This window comes from Ailuropoda melanoleuca, chromosome 5 (assembly GCF_002007445.2).
Source record: "Ailuropoda melanoleuca isolate Jingjing chromosome 5, ASM200744v2, whole genome shotgun sequence".
NCBI classification, from domain to species: Eukaryota; Metazoa; Chordata; class Mammalia; order Carnivora; family Ursidae; genus Ailuropoda; species Ailuropoda melanoleuca.
Genome location: NC_048222.1, coordinates 110,840,569 through 110,847,064, shown reverse-complemented (window position 1 = coordinate 110,847,064; position 6,496 = coordinate 110,840,569). Strand labels below are relative to the sequence as shown.

Below are 6,496 nucleotides of genomic sequence, written 5' to 3'. Positions count from 1 at the left end.
GAGCACATACATGCACAGGGGAGGGACAGAGGGAGAGAGAGAGAATCTTAAGCAACCTCCACACTCAGCACGGTGCCTGACACAGGGCTCAATCTCACGACCCTGAGATCATGACCTGAGCCGAAATCTAGAGTCGGATGCTTAACCAACTAAGACACCCAGGCACCCCTTTGGTCTATCTTAGTTTTGATTTCAAGAAGAGTTACTAGACATATATGTAATCATGTATCATTGTGGTGGGCTCTATTCTGAGCACAGTGGAGGAACTATGACTTGAAGATCCTCTCTGTTGCCTTTGAGACTCTCACGTTTCGCACCGGAAGTCAGAGAAGAGTAAATCACGATAGGAGAGGTCATGCTATATAGCTGTATTAAACAAGAATAAAGGGAGAATGCTGGGAACTTGGACTCCCATATATTGGAAGCTTTGTAACAACCCTGAGGTGAGGAGATCAAAACAAATCATTAAAGACTTTAAACAAATTATGACATGGTTATCATTACATAGAGGATTGTATTTAGCTTTAGAAGTGAAAAAGAACTGTCACATGTCAGGGGAAGTGGGCAACATGACTCCTATACCTTTCACTCCAATGGTCCAGGGGAAAGAGAGAACGGCTTCTTTCGCTTTCCTTTTGTGTTTTCTTTATAAGCTCCAGTGGGAACCATGGCCACTGCTGAATGGTGTGGCTATCAGATATCCGGGAATAAACACGGTCCTCTAGCAGACTTAGTGTGTGGGAGAGACAGATGCATGCTTTTCTGGCTTCTGTTGTTGGGCTGACACTCTGCTATTGCTTCCTTGGGTTTCTAAGAGGAAGAAGTAGCCTAATTCTTTCAAACAAGGATTTAAATGATGTAGGATTTGTTGAGCTCAGGGAAGATCATATGCATACCTACCCCTAACACTGCACCAAACTGATTTATGTCTTACTATGAAAAAATAGTTTCTAAGACTGTGGCACATTAAAAAAAAATAGGATTCCATTCCTTTTAAAGCATTCAGACCAAGCGATTTTATTGATGAATTTTTCTGTTTTGCACTTTCTTTGAAACATTTATCCTTCAACATTCAAGGACGATTTTTGCCAAGTCACAGCACATTTCAAGCACACCCACAAACGTGTTTCATGAGATAAGGACAATGGCGTGATACTAAGATGTTGCTGGTGCTCGGTTTTAACAGAGAGCTCTAGCTTCAAGATACTCAGCAGGATCCTGCAATGTTGGTAACACTTCATTTTAAATTAGTGCCTCTTAACAGCAAGAAAAAAGAAACTATTGAATTTTGCTGCACATAATTTTCTGAACTTATTAACTTATGCACTTTTTTTGTTTTGTTTTTTGTTTTGTTTTGTTTTTTTAGTTAGGAGTAAACATACTGTTTTCCACTTTTTCAAGAATAAACTTAAGGGGGCGCCTGGGTGGCACAGCGGTTAAGCCTCTGCCTTCAGCTCAGGACGTGATCCCGCGTTATGGGATCGAGCCCCACATCAGGCTCCTCTGCTATGAGCCTGCTTCTTCCTCCCACTCCCCCTGCTTGTGTTCCCTCTCTCGCTGGCTGTCTCTCTCTCTGTCAAATGAATAAATAAATAAAATCTTTTTTTAAAAAAAAGAATAAACTTAAGGGTTTTGTGAAGATCACACTAAGCATTGAAAACAATGCCTGGCACATGGTAAATGCTCAACAAATGCTAACATATCATTATCCATGAAGTTTGTGTTTAAAAGAAATTTAAATGGTGAAATATTTATTGGATGCATAATTGTAGTATGGTGTTATGGTAATAAAAAAGAAAAAAATATCAAGCTTGTTTCTGCTAAGACCTTAAAATCTAAGACATATACTGCCAATGTTCACATTTATGTCGGTAGCAAAATGAAACAAATCATTGTTATAATCACAACCAGGTCACTTAAGGAGAAGAGACAGTTTAGGAAGGTTTATGAATCCAGAAACACCCGGAATTAGAAAAGAGAATTCTCTTTTTGAAGAGAATATGTCTTTATTATTATTATTGTTATTATTATTATTATTATTATGTTCAGTTAGCCAGCATATAGTACATCATAAGTATCTCTTCTTCTCTCACATTAAGAGAATGTGTCAACATGATCAAAACTTTCTGGGTTTAAAAGTCAATAGGATCAGTAATTCCAAAAAGAATGGCTATGCCTCTGTCAGTTTAATAGTTGTTTAATATCTAAAAAATAGTGACTTCCTACTTCAAGGAAATTTTTTTCTGGTAAATTATATACACTGTAACTGACACTTGAGCATTACACAATATTTAATTGGTAGGTTGGTTCCATTATTAGCTGTTAAGCACAAATGGCAAGAATGTTTTTCATAACACTCTGACTCTCCATATGCTTTCCAACTAATTCTCTAAGAAAGGAAAGAAAGCAAGTCAGATGTATGAGAGGGGAAGGCTTTTTTTCCAATTACAAAACCCTACAGTGAGTGAGTGAGTGTGTTGGATGTTTTAAAAATGATGAAAATTAGTAGAGTACTTCATTTTATCACTGAGATCCAATTTTTCTAAACCTATTGTCTTCAAAACAAACCTACTTTTTCAATTTAATCTCAAGTAACATTTTAAAGCTACTAACGGTAACTGAAATCTTAAAAGGCAACTGATTTTGATTTGTACATCTAATCAGTGAAAACACATATTGTCATATTCCAGAGACAAAAGATAAGAAATACTGGCTTTCCTATTTTGCACAACAAAAAATGAGATGGCGAAAAGAAATGTGGGAACAGTCTTCAAAGGCTAAATATTTCCAGAAAGCATTTCAGGTGGATTGGCTATAGAACTCTATGATGCTTTGCTGGTAGCGGGTAGGGAAGAGTTTGTCACAGGTGATGTTAATCAGAGCTGCCATCTATCGAGCACCTTCTGGGTGCTGGGCACGCCCTACTTTCCTCTTTTCACACCACTGTCAAGGCATTTTTGCAAGGCAGCTAGTCTTATCCTCACATGGCAGATAAAGAAACTGAAGAGATGTGAATAAACAAGCAAGGGTTCGAACTCTGGATCCAAAATGGATTCTCTTTCCAACCCATGCCATGCGAAGCCTTTATAGCACTATGAGTAACATCATTTTACATATTAAGAAAAGAGCACATTTTGTGAAGCCTCACAGGAGCCACAAAGATGAATTAAAGTCCCTGCTCCCAAGGACTCACGGTTAAGCGGGGGATAGAGTTCAGATCAGAGTAAAGCAGCACAAGATGCACAGATGCTGTGAGCATTCCGACTCCATGTTTCCGTCCAGGAGCTGAAAGTGGGTTATCGGTGAGTTGCCAGCGCACACATTCCAGCTGAACAGAGCTGAGGGCATAAGATACTCATTACCTAGATACCCATGGACGCAGGGACAGGCGTGTGCATGATACTGGGTGGAATTTTGTATTGATCTTTGCTTGGATGACATTTGGCTCTTAGGAGTTTCTTATGAGAAATGTGCTGCATTTGATAAGACAAATACTTAGAATCAACCAGAGGGCTCTTGATCCATTACTGCATATTAATGTACTAAAATACCCCTTCCACCAAGTCATTCCTTGGCTCCCCATGCTTTCCCTTCACAAGTTCCTCAGCTTTCTCCATTCATTTCCCCTCACATAGACCTTCTGCTCACACCTACACAAGCAAACACCCAGTCCTGAAGGATCAAATTTTCTAATCAGCTTCACTCCTACCCCTGACTGGTCTCAACTTCAAGAAATTCAACATGAATCATTCATGTTGGCCTCCAAGGTAAGATTCTTTACTATAGGCTGATTTAATGATAAAACTATAAAGACCATAAAGGTAATTTCTTCCTACAAACATTAAGTTCAGATGTGACAAGTCCGCAGATAGAAGTACAGAGAAATGAACTGGAAAATTTCCAGGAGGTTAACGTAATTTATACTTTAATTATTCTCTGAATTCTCTTGCCCTTGTTGAGAGGGGACAGCCAAGCTAGTCTATTGTCTTTGACTTGTAAATTACTTTAGAGACAAGCCTCCTCTCCTGTTCTCTCTTGGTTCAACACTTTATTTTTATTGAAAAAAGTACCTTTAAAATTGCATTGATGCTTGAGTAATTCACTTGATTAGATTAACCCAATAATACTGTTAAACTACTTTAAAAAATATGTAACAACAGAAATGTGCTTTTCTTCTTTTCAGTTAAATAGTCAATTTAACACAAGAACACTCTCAGAACAAACAAGTAGGTTAAGATTTAGATTTTGTGATTTATTTAAAAAAATTTAAGTTGTAGGGCCCAAATATCTACATACTATTATTTACTTAATTAGCACACAATGAAAAGCCACATGGATTTTTAGTACTTTGGCAATAGACTATCGTAGGAGGGTACTTCTCTGTTTTTATATTGCTTTTTAAGTTTTACTATTAATGAGTGATAGCTGTATGGTTACAAAGCCTTTGTCCCATGAAGTCTCTAGAAATTTCTTTTGGATTATTTAGGCTAATTTTCAAAGCTTTATTAAAGGGGAAGTAGAACTGGATGGATTAGATAATTGAGAATACAGAACAGCCTATTACAATATTCACCTGCTTGTCAAGTTTGCACATCTTATTGCATTTATAGCGTTATTAAGTTTCATTATACTGCATTTAGAGAATTATTAAGTTTGCAAGGAAAAGTCATTAATTCTTTTCTTTGTCAGGACACCATGACCTCTTACAGAAATAACTGCCTGTGGAACACAATGCATCAGTCAGTGCCCTGAAAGAGTTAACACTCGACTGTCAAAGTCTTTTAAATAGGTCATTTACACAAGTGTAACATCTCACTTCTTAAAGTGGGAAAACCTTTTTGTGTTGATTTATGCATGAGAGGATGAATGTGACTGTCATTTTATACATCTCTATCTACACTATAATGTATGTGTTTATGCATATGTATACATGAGGCATCTCCAAGCACAAGCTTTATTAGTGTGACTAAAATATCATCATCGTCAGTGTAATACCTTAGCTTGCAGTGGAAGAAAGTATTAGGATCTCAGGTCCCCTTAATATATTGAAAGCAATGACAAGAGTCAGAAGTTTGGAATGAGAGCTTAGATACCATCTAGACGTTACAAGCCTCTCCCTTGACAGCACAATCAGCGAACTACAATAAAATAGAATAAGTTGTAAAGAACTGCAGATGAAGCCAAGCGAGGTCTGGGGATCAGAATTCTAAATCAATTAATTATAAAAATAATGCTAACACACAAAAGCGAGCATAAAAGGAAAGAATTGTTCTTCATTTTGAAATGTTAATGAGTAGAGACATTTTCCATCATTGAGTTACTGGACTCATCACGATGAAATTTTCACCCTGAAGTTGTCCCGCTTAGGAAGGGACACCATATACTGGAGTATGTAACTGACATGTTCGTTTTTCATTTGATTGAAGTCTTGTGTCTTTGACTTCTTCCAAAATTTGGCTTGACGAGCCGATTCTCATGAATGACTTTTCTGTGGAAGGATTACAGAGGGAGAAAAAAAAAAAAGCAGTAGTATGAGACATAGTTCTATTTAAGCACAGTAGGGAATTAATGCATAGAATACACTTTAGAATTCTACATTCTCAGAGTTGTCTTTGAATATAATTATTAGGAAATGAAAGGAATTTTCTTTCAGATTAGCACTATTAGAGAATAATATGTAAAGAAAGAATTTCTTAGAAAATCTATTCTAAAAGCCTTAGATAAGGCACAACCATAATTACTCTGCTCGTAATCTCTACAGAGATGAGAAGCTAACACAGAACTTGTATAGGGGCTGAATATAGTGGGAAGGCAGCAACTGATAAGTAAGTTGAATTACATAACTGTCTCTGAACCTCCCTCGTCTATGATCTGTTTTGGGAATAACTTTGTTCCTTGGACATTAGCAAGGAGCTGTCTGTTCAGCACCTCACTGCTAAATTCCTCTCTGATACTAGCACGTGGGAAAAGGGAGCTGGGTTGGTCTCTTTCAACAAATCTGACCCTCAACCTTTCTTGGCTAGAAAGTTGGGTTTATGTTACTCCTGGAGAGTGCATTAAAGGGATGAGAAGAGCCTTTGCTCTTGTGAAAATGGAGTGTTTTCCACAGTTTTCTTCCATTTGCGTATCACAGAAACTGTGCATCCCAAACATTCTCCTATGAGAAATGAACTGTTGGAGTCACCCACGGTCGCCACCATGGACAGCTGACTCAGATCCACCTATTCTCACTTCCCATCAGGCATAAACTATGTGCGAGTTCAAGGGGGTTAAAGTAATTAATACTTTACACCCTAACATTTCCAGTTCTCGCTGAGATGACACAGTCCCTCTGTCTCTTACTGTCTTTGGTTTATACATTGCTTTACAGCAGTATGCTACAAAAATAGGACTAGAGCATTTTTAAATACTTTTATATTTTTCCCGATATTTCCTGTGAGATGGGATCAGTTTTATACCCCATTTCACTAACTTCCTAAGACACATTCAATAACTT

The 6,496-nt window shown here is 37.5% G+C and overlaps 1 protein-coding gene across 1 annotated transcript in view; it reads right to left on the bottom strand.

Moving 5' to 3' along the window:
- Nucleotides 1-4,233: 4,233 nt before the first annotated feature.
- Nucleotides 4,234-6,496, bottom strand: part of LOC105236255 (glycophorin-A-like) — a 33,204-nt gene continuing 30,941 nt past the window's right edge. The window contains exon 7 of the mRNA XM_034661567.1: nucleotides 4,234-5,488. The gene's annotated coding sequence lies outside the window, so the exon portion shown is untranslated. The remainder of the gene's footprint in view (nucleotides 5,489-6,496) is intronic.